Below are 18,550 nucleotides of genomic sequence, written 5' to 3'. Positions count from 1 at the left end.
AGACGCGCCCTCTCGAAACCTGGCGAGCCAGCTACACCGTGATGCAGAGCGCCTCTTTTGCAGAGTCTGCCACTTGAGTTTGCTAAACATCTCCGTAACGCTATCACGGTTACCAAATAATCCTGTGACGAAACGCGCCGCTCTTCTTTCGATCTTCTTGGATCTTCTCTATCTCCTCCATCAACCCGATCTGGTACGGATCCCACACTGATGAACAATACTCAAGTATAGGTCGAACGAGTGTTTTGTAAGCCACCTCCTTTGTTGATGGACTACATTTTCTAAGGACTCTCCCAATGAATCTCAACCTGGTGCCCACCATACGAGCAATTAATTTTGTATGATCATTCCACTTCAAATCGTTCCGCACGCATACTCCCAGATATTTTACAGAAATAACTGCTACCAGTGTTTGTTCCGCTATCATATATTCATACAATAAAGGATCCTTCTTTCTATGTATTCGCAATACATTACATTTGTCTATGTTAAGGGTCAGTTGCCACTCCCTGCACCAAGTGCCTATCCGCAGCAGATCTTCCTGCATTTCGCCACAATTTTCTAATACAGCAACTTCTCTGTATACTACAGCATCATACGCGAAAAGCCGCATGGAACTTCCGACACTATCTACTAGGTCATTTATATATATTGTGAAAGGCAATGGTCCCGTAACACTCCCCTGTGGCACGCCAGAGGTTACTTTAACGTCTGTAGACGTCTCTCCATTGATAACAACATGCTGTGTTCCGTTTGCTAAAAACTCTTCAATCCAGCCACACAGCTGGTCTGATTTTCCGTAGGCTCTTACTTTGTTTATCAGGCGACAGTGCGGAACTGTACCGAACGCCTACCGGAAGTCAAGAAAAATAGCATCTACCTGGGAGCCTGTATCTAATATTTTCTGGGTCTCATGAACAAATAAAGCGAGTTGGGTCTCACACAATCGCTGTTTCCAGAATCCATGTTGATTCCTACGTAGTAGATTCTGGGTTTCCAAAAACGACATGATACTCGAGCAAAAAACATGTTCTAAAATTCTACAACAGATCGACGTCAGAGATATAGGTCTATAGTTTTGCGCATCTGCTCGACGACCCTTCTTGAAGACTGGGACTATCTGTGCTCTTTTCCAATCATTTGGAACCCTCCGTTCCTCTAGAGACTTGCAGTACACGCCTGTTAGAAGGGGGCCAAGTTCTTTCGCGTACTCTGTGTAGAATCGAATTGGTATCCCATCAGGTCCAGTGGACTTTTCTCTATTGAGTGAATCCAGTTGCTTTTCTATTCCTTGGACACTTATTTCGATGTCAGCCATTTTTTCGTTTGTGCGAGGATTTAGAGAAGGAACTGCAGTGCGGTCTTCCTTTGTGAAGAGCTTTGGAAAAAGGTGTTTAGTATTTCAGTTTTACGCGGTCATCCTCTGTTTCAATGCCATCATCATCCCGTAGTGTCTGGATATGCTGTTTCGAGCCACTTACTGATTTAACATAAGACCAGAACTTCCTAGGATTTTCTGTCAAGTCGATACATAGAATTTTACTTTCGAATTCACTGAACGCTTCACGCATAGCCCTCCTTACGCTAACTTTGACATCGTTTAGCTTCTGTTTGTCTGAGAGGTTTTGGCTGCGTTTAAACTTGGAGTGGAGCTCTCTTTGCTTTCGCAGTAGTTTCCTAACTTTGTTGTTGTACCACGGTGGGTTTTTCCCGTCCCTCACAGTTTTACTCGGCACGTACCTTTCTAAAACGCATTTTACGATTGCCTTGAACTTTTTCCATAAACACTCAACATTGTCAGTGTCGGAACAGAAACTTTCGTTTTGATCTGTTAGGTAGTCTGAAATCTGCCTTCTATTACTCTTGCTAAACAGATAAACCTTCCTCCCTTTTTTTATATTCCTATTAACTTCCATATTCAGGGATACTGCAACGGCCTTATGATCACTGATTCCCTGTTCTGTACATACGGAGTCGAAAAGTTCGGGTCTGTTTGTTATCAGTAGGTCCAAGATGTTATCTCCACGAGTCTGTTCTCTGTTTAATTGCTCGAGGTAATTTTCGGATAGTGCACTCAGTATAATGTCCCTCGATGCTCTGTCCCTACCACCCGTCCTAAACATCTGAGTGTCCCAGTCTATATCTGGTAAACTGAAATCTCCACCTAAGACTATAACATGCTGAGAAAATTTATGTGAAATGTATTCCAAATTATGTCTACAATGTGATTTTTAAGATAATGTACTTACTTAACTAATATATTTTATTGTATTATTTACTTACATTCACAATCTAAAATTTCTAAAATAATGTACTTTTATTTTAACTAATACATTTAGTTATCTTACAATCACTTTGTAAATATTTATAACTTACTTTTGTTAACTAATACATTTTTTATTTATTAACTTACATTCACAATATAAAATTTTTAAAATAATGTAGTTTCTTAACTTCTACATTTTATTTATTTTCTTGACTTCACAATGTAATTTTTATAAATGATGTGCTCTCTTAACTAATACATTTTATTTATTAATTTACTTATGTTCAGAATGTGTTTTTTATTTCTTAATTCATTTTCATAACTTAATTAATTTTATATCATAATTAATTTTTATAACTTAATTAATCAATTTTCAACACAATGTAAACACAATAACACGAATATTTTAACAAAAGCACATTATTTTAAAAAATCACATTCTTAACATAAGTAATAAATTTTTTTTTGAAAGTAAGTAAAAAAATAAATAATGAATTAGTTAACAAAAGTAAGTTATAAAAATCACTTCGTAAGTGATTGCAAGAGAATAAAATGTGTTAGTTACAGCAAAAGTACATTTTTAAAAATTGTAGATTGTTAGTGTAAGTAAATAAATAATATAAATTAGTTAACAAAAGGAAATGATATTAAAATTGTCAGTTTCGATGTTTTCTTGTTAAATGTTTCAGAATTGTTTTTCATATGGAATTAACACTTTTATAAATTTTTAAGTTTTTCATTAATATATGTAGAAGCAAATGCTAAAAATTTTAAAAAATTTCAGTAAATATTCTATGTTTGGCATCATACGTGAGATTTTACATTTTGTAGATTCTAGCTCATTATTAAAATAAATTCTTTATTTTCGAAGTAACTTAATTGGATTTTTAAAATTTGAGGATATTTGATTAACTTAACCGATTTTAAAACGTTAATTAAATACATAATTTTTCAATAACAAAGCTTATTATATATATTGATAAATTAATTACTTAATTTACAATATGATTTAAACACAATAACATGTATTATTTAACAAAAGTAAACTATTTTGAAAAAATCACTTTGTGAAAGTGAGTAAATAAATTGAATGTATTAGTTATCTTAAGTAAATTACTTTAAAATATCACACTGAGAAGGTAATTAAATTAATAATAATTATGTATCAGTTAAGAATGTCATTATATTTAACTATAAACATAGTGAAGTTAGATAAATAATTAAAATATATAAGTTAACAAAGTGTATTATTTTAGAAAATCCCGTTGTGGACATAAGTAAGTTACTAAAAATATGTTAATTAACAATGTACAGAGTTTTAAATATTTTTCATTGTGAATGTATGTAAATAAATGAAATAAATTATTTAACAATGTAAATTATATTAAAATTTGAGTTATCTTCTATTTTTCTTAAAATGTTTCATAAATGTATATAAGCCTGGAGTTAACACCTTTATAAATTTTTTACGTTTTTCAATAATTTTGGTAGAAGTAATTGTTATTAAAAAATTGTCAGTATGAATTGTTGTGCATCATATGTGGGATATTATATTTTGAAGATTTTAGCTTACCAGCTCAATATTAAAATAAATTCTATCTCTTAAAAGTAGCTTAAGTGGTTTTTTAAAAGATTCAGTATATTTGATTAACTTAAACAATGTTGGAATGATAATTAAACACATATTTATACATTTACTCAACGAATTGTAATAACCATCAGATTTATAACTTAATTACTTTCTTTAGAACATGATTTTAACACAATAACATGTATAATTTAAGAAAAGTATCATATTTTTAAAAAATCACATTGTGAAGGTAAGTAAATAAATAGAATGTACTAGATAACACAAGAAATGAACTTTTAAAAATGACATTGTGAAGGTAAGTAAATAAATAAAAAAAATGTATTAGGTAAGGAACTACACTATTTTAAAAAACACAATTATATGAAACATATTAGTTCAGTAAGTACAAAATTATAATAACCAATAATTACAATATTGTAATAACCAACATTATTATACCTTAATACATTAATTTACAAAACTCTTATTAGTTTTTTTAAATTTTTCATTAATTTATGTAGAAGCAAATGTTAAAATTTACAATTTTTCAGTAAGTATTCTATGTTGTGCACCATATGTGGGATTTTACATTAGCTAGATTCTAGTGCAGTATTTTATAAGTAACTTCACTGATTCATTTAAAGATTCAGTATATTTGACTAACTTAAGCGATTTTAAAAAATTTAACTAAATTCAGAATTACTACAAAACTCAACTAATTAAAATAACCAACCGATTTAGAACTAAATTACATAATTTACAACATGATTTAAACACAATAACATGTATAATTTAACAAAAGGGCACTACTTTTTAAAAATCACATTGTGAAAGTAAGTAATTAAATTAAATGTTTTAGTTAACGTATGTAAACTACTTTTAAAAAATTACATTATGAAGGTAAGTAATTAAATAAATAAAATGTGTAAGTTAAGAAAGGAAATAATTTATAAAATTGGAAATTATGAGCTTAAGTAAAAATAATGAATAATAGTTAAGAAAGTACGTAATCTTAAATAATTACATTGTGGACATAAGTAAAATAATGTTAATATATTAATTAAAGGTACATTGTATTCAAAATTTTACTTTTTGAATGCATTTTTAAACAAAAGTACACTGTCAAAAAAAGTCACATTGTGAAGGTAAGTAAATAAATAAATACAATTTAATAGTTAAAAAAATGCATCATTAAAAATAATTGACATTGTAGAATTAAGTAAATAAACAGTATATATTAGTTAAGAAAGTGCACTATTTTAAAAAATCACATTGTGAACAGATGTAAATCACTGAGAACATATTAATAAAAAAAGCACGTTATTTTAAAAATTTTACATTTTGAATGATGAATGTGTTCGTTCATAAAAGTAAGTTATAAAAATTAACAGTGAATCTTTGATAATTAAATGAATTAGTTAAAATATAATTACAATTATTTATAAATTTTACATTGTGTATCTAAGTAAATACATAACATAAACTAGTAATCATAAGTAAATAAGAGTAAAATTTTCAGTTTTTATTTTTTCTTTCTTTCTTAAAATGTTTCAGAAATGTATATAACCATGTAAGTAACACATACAAAATTTTTAGTTTTTCAATATTTATGTAGAAGCAAATGGTAGTAATTAAAAATTTTCAGTAAGTATTCTATGTTGTGCATCATATGTGAGATTTTACATTTTGTATATTCTTGCACACTAGCTCATTGTTAAAATAAATTTTTTATTTAATATGTAACTTATATGATTTTCAAAAATTTAGAATACTTAATTAAATTAATCGATTACAAAACATTAACTAACTAAATACTTTTCATGATAACTAATTATAGTAACCAACTTATTTATAACTTAAATATTTAATTTACAACACTATATAAACACAATAACATGCATACTTTAACAAAGTACACTATTTTAAAAAATTACATTGTGAAGGTAAGTAAATAAAAAGAAATTAATAGTTAACACAAGTAAATTACTTTTAAATAATAACATTGTGAAGGTAAGTAAATAAATAAAATATATTCTCAAAGTACATTATTTCAAAAATTTTACATTGTGTACGAAAGTAGATAAAAAATTCATTAGTTAACAAAAGTAAGTTATAAAAATTTACAAAGTGATTGAAGATAATACATGTATTAGATAAAACAAAAGTATATTATTTTAGAAATCTTAGATTGTGAAAGTAAGCAAATAAAAAAATAAGTTAACAAAAGTTAATTATATTGAAATTTTCAGTTTAAATTTTTTCTACCTTTCTTAAAATGTTTCACAAATGTATATAAGCATAGAGATAACACTTTTGTAAAATTTTTAAGTTTTTCATTATTTTATATAGAAGCAAATGTCAATAATTAAAAATTTTCAGTAAGTATTCTATGTTTTGCATCATATAAAAGGTTTTACAGTTTCTAGATTCTAGCTCACTAGCTTATTATTAAAATAAATTCTCTATTTCATAAGTGAATTAACTCATTTTTTAGAAATTAAGGATATTTGATTAACTTAACCAGTTTTAAAAAGGTGACTAAATACATAATTTTTACAATATTCAGCTGATTATAATAACCAAGTGATTTATAACTTAATTTTGTAACTTACAACATGAGCTGAACACATGAACATGTATTATTAAACAAAAGTACACTGTTATAAAAAAATCACATTTGAAAGTAAGTAAATATATAGAATGTATTAGTTAACACAAGTTAAAAAATTTTAAAAAATCAAATTGTGAAGGACAGTAAATTGTATTAGTTAAGAAAGTACATTGTTTATAAAAATTTACATTGTGAATTAAAGTATGTAAATAAAATGTATTAGTTAAGAAAGTACATTATCTTAAAAAGTCTTACTGTGAACATATCTAATTTAATAACAATATATTAACTGATGAATTACATTATTTTAAAATTTTAACATTGTGAATGTAAGTAAATAAAAAAATGTGTTAGTTAACAAAAGTAAGTTATAAAAATTGACAAAGTGATTGTAAGATAATAAAATGTATTATTTAAAACAAAATTACATTATTCCACAAATTTTAGCTTCTGAATGTAAATAAATTAATAAAATACATTAGTTAACTGAGGTAATGTATATTAAAGTTTTCAGTTTTTAATTTTTCTAACTTTCTTAAAATGTTTCAGATATGTATATAAGCAGGGAGTTAACACTTTCACAATTTTTTTATGATTTGACATTTTGTAGACTCTAGCTCACTAGCCCACTATTAAAATAATTTCTGTATTTTATAAGTAACCTAGCTGATTATTTAAAATTCAGGAAATTTGATCAACTTAATCGATTTTAAAACGTTAACTAAATACATAATATTTACAAAATTCAACTAATTGTAATAACTAACAGATTTATAACATTTTTATAATTTTGTATAGTTTTTCATTAATTTATATTGAAGCAAATTTTGATAATTAAAAATTTTCAGTAAGTAATCATTGTTGTGCGTCATATGTGAGATTCTTTTTACCATACATGATTATGTAAGCATATGTAACATTTAAACAATATATGTTTAATATTTGTTTTTCGTGTAGTTATAACATTCTTTCAATGTGTCATATTTATTAGATAAAATGGATGATCAGGTTTAAAACAAAATGGAGCAATATCAATATCTGATTTTAGTAAAGTAATTCTTTTGAAATTTAGAAATGCATCATATACCTTCAGAAAATTATTTGGTGGATTCCACAATTGTGGAGGAAAAACTTCATTTTTACTATTTTTTAAATATATATTCTCTTCTTTAACATGATCAAATAATGATGAATCAACCAATTGACTATTTTCACGATTAGTCTCAAATACAACAAAAACAAAGTATCACATATGAAATTCTGTAGAGGTATAGCAGTTTGTTATTTCTAGATCTAAATTGTTTTTACCATATAATCCAGCAACCTGTTCTGTTTAGCAGTTTGTTATTTCTAGTTCTAAATTGTTTTTACCATATAATTCAGCAACCTGTTCTCTTTGAAATTCATAAAAGAGAATTAGGAATGTTAGGATTTTTAAAAATATTATCACATTGTTCAAGTTCATCATTGGTTCATATTTAACAACAAATACACGAAATTCCATAGATTCTATAACTATCTCTAGAAAATGATCTACATGTAAAAGCTACAGTTAGGTTTCTTTCAAAAATAATTTCTTTATAAACTTTAAAAAAATCCACCAAATAATGACAATGGATAAAGTCCTTTATTTTTTTATTATTTATTTTTCTTGTATTAAGAGTATGTCCTAAACTTACTTTGTCAGAAACAAATGAAGTTATATTTAGAAAAACTGTTAGTGAACTAGAAGTATGTGCAATTCTAGATAACATTTTATTTAATTTTTTAATGTTATAAAGTCAAACAATTTAGTTACATAGTTATCAATTCATTTTTTGTTTGATTTTCCATCATAAGTTAGTTAATCAGTGCCATCATTTCTAATAATACTAAACTTAATATGTAATTTTGCATGATTTGGATGAAGCCAACCATCACCAGTATTTATTTCAATTTCTGTATCATTGTTAGGAACATTTTTAGTTTTTTCATTAGCAGAAATATAGAAATGGATAACTTTCAATTTTATTCATGATTATTAAGGAAAAAATTTATTAAGATATTGAGATATTTCTAAAATATCTGTTACAGTAGCACCATTAATGTCAATTAAAGTATCATTTTCATCAGTTATAGTAACTTCTAAATCTTGAATTGTATTAAAAATAGTAACATTTATAGGATAAATTGGTTCATAAATTATTATCCACCAAACTCGGGATTATGTTTAAATGAAGCAAGAATATTGGTTTCTTTTAGGAAAACGATCAATACGTTTTATATACATTCTATCAGCAAGATTAAAATTTATGTATGTTAATTCAAAAGGAATTATTTTAGGTACATTTTTACCTACAACTTCTTCATTAGCTTGCACAATTTGATTATTAAAACCAAGTAAACTTCCAATAGTATCTGCTATATCCATATACAATTTTACATCACTTTCAATAACAATTCTGTTTAAAATCTTCTGTTTTAATGTGTATATTAGATATTTTCAAATGTATAACTAATTGAATATATTTCAGACTATATTGACCCACAGGAATTTCTGTTTCTCGATCACAATAAATTTTATTGTTTTTTGTTGTTATATTTGGTGTTAAGGAGTTGAATAAAAGCCAACTAATAAAACGTAGTTACAATTATTAGAAAATGGAACCGTTAATCGTTTTCTAACAATAGAAGATTTTCACTAAGTTGAACAACCTACTGATTTAGTATTGAAAAATATTAATAAATTAATGGAAAAAATTATTAATAAATGAAAAATTAATAAATGAAAAATATTCATAAATGAAAAAATTATTAATAAATGAAGAAAATAAATTGGAAAGCACTAGAATTCCAGAAAATAAGTTAAAAAACAATCATGGCAACCTTTTAGTAAATTCTATAAAATGTACAATAATTGGAGCAAGTGGTTGTGGGAAGACATTGTTAATGATTGATAAATATATTTTAACTTTGGGATGGTTAAATTGGAACAAAGCTAACCATTTGCATGTTACTAAAAGAGTTTGGAACAGCCAAAATATCAACAATTATGTAGCAGTGCAAAAAATTGTAGATAAAATTAATGAACAAATGGTTAGTTATATTGGAAATAATGAAGAAATTATTCCATTAGATGAATGTGAAGAATATTCAGTTGTTGTATTTGATGACTTTATTCTAGAAAATCAAGATATTGTTAGAAGTTTATTTTACTAAAGGTAGACATAAATGTATGGATTGCTTTTATTTAGCTCAATCTTATCCAAAACACCAAAACACTTAGAGTCAATTTTAAATATTAAAATATTTTTGACAAGATGACCCAATTTAAATCATATGTACCATGAGATTGTCGGTGGAGACTTAAAGTATGGTAATTTTAAAGAATTGTTCAGTGAATGTTGGAGTAATGAATTAGGTTTTTTAACAATAGGCACGTCTAGATAACAAATAAAATTAAGTTTAGAAAAAAATAAATCATTCTTGACAACATAAACGTTAAACAAAAGCATTAACTCAAACATTATCTTTAACATTAAAGAAAAACGTAAAACATAAACATAAAGTAAGCTTTGGAAAAAACAACCAAAAACAGAATACAAAAGATTTAAAAACATAGATCAACCTGTCGATTCATTTGGAGGTAATATACCAAAACATTCTGATAACTATTTAGGAAATAATGAACTATACTACAATACAGAGAGAATTCAAAATTTTGATGAAGTAATATTAGGTCATTCATGTTTATTTGTTTTTAAATTGCTTCATGAAAATTATAATTTTAATGATATTTTAGATAAAATAAATGGACATATGTGGAAGTAAGATACATCTAACTAAACATATTGAACAAGCACTTAATACACCTTCATTCAATAATGTAAGAATTGAAATAATTGAAAATATTGTTAAACAGCTTCAGTCATCAATAAATATAAAGATAACTAATACAATTTAACAATTTCAAAAGGAATTCAATATTATGTTTGGTGTAACTATTGGTTATATTGGTTTTAAAAATAGAAGACTTATTAATGTAAATGATACAATTGATGTAAGAGCTGCAGTTAACAAACATTATTTTGATAATCAACTATTAAATGTTGTTACAAAACCGGAATACACAATCATTTCAACACAATTTAATAACTATGTTACCAACACACAATTGAAAAATTAATCTGATTCATCAAGATGACTCCAATATTTTGTTTACAAAAAGCAAAATAGAAGAAGCTTTCTTCATACTATTTCTCAAAAACAGATTTAACACCATACTAAGAACAGTTAAGTAATCATAAAGAAAAAATATATGATAAACAAATATTTGAATTTGCCTTGATAATAGGTGGTGAACAAATATTGTACAATCCTGAATATATGTTTGTTTTTAAAAAGTAATGGTTATTACTAAAAATATGAATAAATTATTAACATTAATTAATCTCAATATTTTTCTATGTATTGATGATGAACTTTGTAAAGTAGCTTCTATTAAACAGTCATTATTAGTAGTAGATAAGACAATTTTTGTAAGTATATTATTAAAATATTCTGTTAAAACTTTTCTAGTTGATTTAAAGTCAACTATATTTGGTGGAGTAATTTAAATTATATAAGTTTTTTATCAATATAATTTTTTTATTTTATATAAATTTGTAATCTACATAAATTTTTTCTACATTAATTTTTTATATGTGGTTGGAAAACAGTTCACATTTAGTTCTTAAAGATGAGTCACATTTATTGTTGAAGTGTGATAAATTTGCAGAATCAAATAACACACATAGAGTGACAACTGAAAATGGCAGACAAACAATTCAAAGTATCTGTAAATCTAAAAAGAGAAAATTCATTAAAAAAGTTATGTAAATGGTGGAGGTATAAATAATATTTGTAAAAAAAAATTAATGAATTACATAAATCATTTAGCAAGAATTTTAAAATAAGAAATGTTGTTTCTTCAGGCATAGATGATTTATGGCAAGCTGATCTAATTGAAATAGGGTCAGGTAATTCAAAATGATTTCCAAAAATAAATAAGTGTTATAAATATTTATTTGCCATAATTGATATTTATCAAAATATGCATTTGCCATTCCTATTAAAGATAAAACAGCTAAAAATATATTTGAAGCCTTTAAAGAATTTTAATAGTTAGAAAGCAAAATAATTTACAAACAAATAATGCTAAGGAATTATATAACAAAGAATTTAAAAATTGAATAAAGAAATATAATATTGATCATTATTCAACTTTTTCAGAGTTAAAAGCATCTGTTGTTGAACGATTTAACAGAACATTAAAGAAATAAAATAGAAGATAGTTGCTTTACAAGGAAATTATAAAGGGTAAAATTTAGTTAAAAATTTAATCGATGATACAATAATACAAAACATTCTACGATAAACCAATAGAAGTCAGTGAAAAATTCTAAAAATAAGTAACTTCATAAGGGTGACAAGGTTAGAATTAGTAAACTTAAGGTCTTTTTGAAAAAGGATATACAGCTAATTGGTGAACAGAAATATTTGAAATTGAAGACGTTATTTATTCTAAACTAATTAAATATAAGTTAAAACATATAAAAGGAATTTTTTATGAACAAGAACTACAGAAAACAAAAACCAAATGTATACTTAGTTGAAAAAGTTTGAAGAAAGAAAGGTAATCAAGTTTATTTTGAATGGTTAAGTTTTGATAATTCAAATAACAGTTGGATAAAGAAAGCTAAAGTAATTTTATAAAGAATTAATTTCCTTTTTAGTTTAACAATCAATTAGTTTTGAAAACAATAAGTTTACTATTTAGTTAAACAATCAATTAGTTTTTAAACTTGTATTGTTTAAGAGAATTAGATCAGTATTTACACTAACAATCAATGAATTTTAAGTAAGTACCATATATTTCCATCAAATGTTAACATATTTTGATTTAATTATTTCATCTTTTACTTGAAATCTACCAGTGTAATAATTCCATGTTTTAGCATAATACTTTCATTTTATATCTATCATCTTTTATTTTAATTATTTCATTATTTAATTTATTGAATGTTTGTAGTTTTTGTACACAAATATATTTGTGTTTTATTTGATCTTTGAAGAAGTTTCCATTTATATAGAAAATTAGTAATTTTGTCTCCAATTTACTTCTCTTGCAGATTAACCTTGTAGTAGATGTGATACTATGTTGTACACAATGGTTCCATATTCGAATCAAGACTTTGCCTACATGGTGTTGACTTTTGGAAAGACAAATAGCAGTAGGTGACAAGCACCAAGGTTGTATCAGGAGACCCATCCCCACTAACATCAACCACATTCAATGTTTGTAACAGAATTTCTCTGTTTGTCTGAGACAGGGTCGTTTCAGGAAGCAGGAAATCATGAAGGACGTATCTGAAATGTCCAGACACCAGACTTTAAGGAAAATGTGCTTAACACTGTGGAAGGTGACTGTCGTGTCAGTACCAGGCAGTTGGCCTGCAAGATAACTGGAATATTCTCCATAACAATTGTTACTACCCTTATGTTTTTACAGTACTTACAGGGCTTACTTCTGACAGACTTTCCACATTGGGAGCAGTTTTGTCACTGGTTTCTTAATCAGGCAACCTCGTTTCTGGGATTTGTGTCACCCATTCTATGCACGGGTGAGGCTATCATTACACAGATTGGTATCTTCAACTTTCATAACCGGCATCTGTGGGGTAGTATGCAGAACCCCCATGGTATGATGACAGCAGATCATTGGCATTAATGTAGCCAGAATGTGTGGGCCTAGATAAATGGCAACCATATCTTCTTTCCACATCGCCTAACAGGTCGGAACTACCAGCATTTCTGGTGGACAACATTGCCTCTTCTGTTGAAAGAATTGCCATTGATAATTTGAAGGGTTATGTGGCTGCTACACGATGGTGCTCCTGCCCACTTTGCAATTAATGTCCGGATGCAGCTCAATCGTAGCTTCTCTGGCCAATGCATCAGACGAGGGGGTCCAGTTGCATGGCCTGCTCATTCACTGGATCCCAATTTGTGCAACTTTTGGTTATGGGACCATCTCAAAAGTGTCGTGTATGCAGAGCCCATTCCAGATGTGGAGACACTGGAGCCGTTTATTCATGCTGCCTTCAACACCATTTGGATGCAGCTTGTCTGATGTGAACATGTGAGCCAGAACATGCTACAGACTGTACATGAATGCATTGAGGCACATGGAAATCATTTTCAACACATACTGTAACTGTAACTGCATGGTGTAGCGTGTATTAGACTGCAGTCTCTGTAACAATGTATGACTGAATAAATGGTCTGTAGTATGGAAATCAAGCATTTCCAGATACAGGTTTATTAGACACTTTTTGTTCTGTATCCTCTCATTGATGAATCCCTAGACTTTGTACACAGCGCAAAAAATCACCATATATATATATATATATATATATATATATATATATATAAAGATAATTACCAAAATCTTCAGGGACTCCCTCCACCCAGTCCGGCATCGGAGATTGGGTTCCATGCTACTGCAGATCCCACTCCATTTACTTCACCCACTTTGACATTTCATCATCATGCACTCACTGGTCCAGTTCCCCTAAAGAAACTGTAACAACCACAACAACATGAAGACGAGTTGGAAACTTTTCTTTTCTACAAATGAGCATATACTACGAAATCCGATTTGATAAATGCACATGTACTTACATGACTCATATGATAGGTTTATCAGGGGTGCTGTAATAATCCCCTCGACCTGCTCAGAATCACCTACAGCAGCAAGAACATTTCGATTTAAAGGCATACACAATGGGAACGCAAATATGTAAAATATAACACTAAGAGACTTTTTTTTAACGAGAATATGTACATACATGGTTGAGTTTTCGCTGGAGATTGCTCAGACACCTTGATCTGCTTGCCTATAATCTCCAGCAACCAGGCAGACTCATTGAGATCATGTGCTATGATAAGGAATAAGAATTGTAAATTTCTACTAACATAAATATATACTACGAAATTTAAACTCTAAATTATATACTTACACAGCTGATGTGCTGTTGGAATCGCAGCTGGATGCTGTTCCATGATCTGAGGGGGCTGCATACCACCATCAACTTACACTGATTCAGCCTACAGCTCTCAAATTAATTCCTCCCGAATTTGGTGACTGAATGCTCTAACAACAACAAAGAAACTTTGAAACGACCCCTTTAAGCAATTATACAAGACTGTGCTTAAACTGACATACAATATTTTTAGCGCAACGCAATCTGACTTTCAAAAGTCCCTACAAAAGAATGGCCCTGACTAACATTAAACTATACCTTTCAGAAATCACTTACCTCACAAAAATCTTCATTACTCGAACTACTGCAATACAGCGAGCACCACTACTGCCAGCTAAATAAAAGATTCAAACTACGGAAGGCACTAACTACTGATAGGGATAGTTAGCAAATGAAAGATATTAATAGAGAACAAACCATGTATTTACCTTAATAGTCATAATATATGTAGCAGTTCATGACAAATTACAAAACTCCGCCATCTCTCTCACCACATCCACCACTGCTGGCGGCTCACCTCCAACTGCGCAACACTACGCACTGTTCACAGCCAGCTGCCTAACACTACAATGGCGAGTATTACAACAATGCAAAGCAGCCACACACTGCACACAGCACAGCCAGTGATTTTCATACAGAGGTGGCGTTACCAATAAAAAAACCTAAACAGCCTACTTACATAGCCCCCATGCTCCCCACAAAAAATTTTACAAATTGGTTTGGGCAGTGGCCAATACAGATTTGAAAAAATTTTTCATAATTACAATAACAAATATATCAAATGCACACACTTATTGATACAATGTTGGTCAAAAGCTAAAATTTTCTCACAGTCCATAAAGACAGTCCTCATCATTCGTCACAGTAAAATTGCAGTGTTTTTCTCAAAGTCTGAGCAGTAAAAGAAAATGCACACAGAAGTAGTGGATTTCCATGCAGTCTTGAAGAAGTCGTGTTGTCCTTCCAAGGGAAAGACAGTGCTGACTCTCGACATGCAGACAGGTAATGCGCCACAACAGAGCAAACCCACAGCAGAGTCAGTCGAAGTTTTGAAGACTATTGGTGGGTAGGTCATCATAGAGTAGACCCACTGTAGTCCTGGTAGAGATTACGGTATTGGTGGGTCATCAAAGGTGCAGACCCACTGCAGTCCTTGTAGAAATAATGGTATTGATGGATCATCAAAGATGTAGACCCACTGTAGTCCTTGAAGAGATGGCCAGCAGCCATCTGTTGTGACTGTGCAGGTGCACAATCACCACTGAAGAGTCTTGTGGATAATATAGCAAGTTCATAAACCACCACTTGTGCACTCACAAAGTTTTTGGAATTGTCCTTAGAACCAGCAATGCTGTTATCCAGTCCCTTGCTGAATTATTAACACACGTGCAAACACTATCAGTCGCTACTTCTCACATATTGTCCATATTCTATGACCAACAGAAACGTGTGCAGTGAAATGTAACTTAATTTGAAGAACTGGTGTCTACACAATTATAAATTTACAACATGAAAATACAATTACAGAGGTACAAAATACATCATTAAAAAACATAACAATACAGATTACATTTGTAGTAACACAGGCTTTACAAAAGAATCGAAATAACATATACATAGTGTTACAGGAATTATGACATAAGTACATACATAAAAGATCACAATAACTTTTGAAATATCAACTTCACACATGAGCATTAAAACAAAACAGAATAAATAATGTCTAAACATCTTTACAAAGAAAATAACATATTATTAGAAAAATTCTACAACATAACTCTTATTAGCTAAACACATAAAGACAGGAAAAACGCTAATATGCAAGAGTACACAAACACATAGTGGGATAACACAAGGAAAGGACAGGGTTTGTTTACTGCAGTATTTTGCGAACAAAACTGTCTTTACTTCTCGGAGATCTCCCTTCGTTCTTCATTGTTTCCAAAAAGTCCTATCTATACCTGCTTTCTGTACTTTTTTCGTATGACTTCTCAATGCATTTCATCGCAACTCATTCTCTTATATAGTCTACCCCTGTTAAGCTAACTTAAATCTACTGAGCTCAGATGTTAAACTAAGGGATGAGGCAATGCAGCAGCACAAAACACTTAATACAAATAGCAATGAAAAAAAAATGGAAATTGTCAAAGCAAGCAGCAATATTACAACTAATATAAGGCAATGTGCAGCAAACAATAAAAATAAATCATTAGTAAAACTGGCTTAACAGAATAATACTAAGTCAATTTCAGTAACACTATGCCTGGCAAACAGCAGATATCTAAACATGACATAGCTCAAGCAGAAAAAAATATTACACTAAAAATGGCCGTGTCTAATACCTATGTCACATCTTAACACTGGAGTGATGCATCATGAGAACTTACACTAGCAGATAAGTTACCAAATCGTAAAGAAATTATTTATGCAATTCCTGTGAAGGGAAATGTCTATTTATGTGCCCTAGTTTTCTTGGAAGTAGATCATTAATTTCTTATTGACTGTATCTGTAGGCATAAAATAACTGTATTAGTACATATATTAAATTTTATTTTAACCAATGCTGCAGTGCAGCTAGAAACTAGATATTAAAGAAAATGAGCAAATATGTACACAGGACGGCATGCAACATCATTCATTAACCATATGGCATTTCATAAGGCAGTAAAAATTCTCTCAATTCTCGAGAAAAACGCTTGTCATAATCAGGTGTGCAGATGTAAGTATCTTTCCAAGTAATGAGCGTGTCGTATTTGCGGTGCTTTCTACAAAGGAATGTCGATAGCGAGAATTATGGCCTCCCTTTTTTTTTTCCTTCCTGTGCTCTGAAAAGACACGCGCTAATGGCTTTTTCTCCAGGCGTCTGACACAGCTGGGTGCCCACGACGCATTACGTGCAGGTGGTCACTTAATTTTCTTACGGAAATATTTACGACAGCAGTTTCCGCTACAGTGGCAGTCTCATATAAAAAATTTCAGAGGTCGAGAATTTGCGTTGCAAATGTGTAGATACAAAATCTTATGAATATAACAGTGTCCAAAAAATTTTCGCCGGCGCTGTGATACATTCACGCATATACACACATTTCATAACTCTTAAAGTATGATTCTTGGTTTCCATCATCCTTTTCCACAAATCAGAGTCCCTAACCACTATTCATTATTCCTTACCTTATTACACTGTAAGTAGGCTGTTTAGGTTCTTCTATTGGTAACGCCACCGCCACGTAGCGCTCTCTGTATGAAAAGCACTGGCTGTGCTGTGTGCAGTCTGTGGCTAGTTTGCATTGTTGTCTGCCATTGTAGTGTTGGGCAGCGGCAGTTGGATGTGAACAGCACGTAGCGTTGCGCAGTTGGAGGTGAGCCACCAGCAGTGGTGGATGTGGGGAGAGAGATGGCGGAGTTTTGTAATTTGTCATGAACTGCTATATATATATATATTATGACTATTAAGGTAAATACATTGTTTGTTCTCTATTAATATCTTTCATTTGATAACTATCCCTATCAGTAGTTAGTGCCTTCCGTAGTTTGAATATTTTATTTAGCTGGCAGTAGTGGCGCTCGCTGTATTGCAGTAGTTCGAGTAATGAAGATTTTTGTGAGGTAAGTGATTTCTGAAAGGTATAGTTTAATGTTACTCAGGGCCATTCTATTGCTGGGATCTTTGATAGTCAGATTGCATTGCGCTACAAATATTGTGTGTAAGTTTAAGCACAGTCCTGTATAATTTTTAAAAAGGGGACGTTTCGTATGGCGACCCTGCCATGATACCTCACTGGAATCTTCTGATTTTTTTCTTGTAGTTTGTGTAATTAATGTAGCTTCTGTTTATTGCTAGTGCGTAATTATAGAGAGAATTTCCTTTGTAGTTGTAGTTTTTCATTGTTGTACAAAGTTGTGGAATGCATGCAGATTTGCACCTAGTATTTCACAGCTGCATTTAACTAGATATTATTTTCAGTGCTATGTTAATGTGTTCTCTTATTTTTGCTCTTCAAATTGTGTTTTTCTGTGTTATCGTGTGAAATATTGTGACA

Source organism: Schistocerca serialis, chromosome 3 (assembly GCF_023864345.2).
Source record: "Schistocerca serialis cubense isolate TAMUIC-IGC-003099 chromosome 3, iqSchSeri2.2, whole genome shotgun sequence".
Lineage (NCBI taxonomy): Eukaryota > Metazoa > Arthropoda > Insecta > Orthoptera > Acrididae > Schistocerca > Schistocerca serialis.
Note: the sequence above shows the minus strand (reverse complement) of the source record.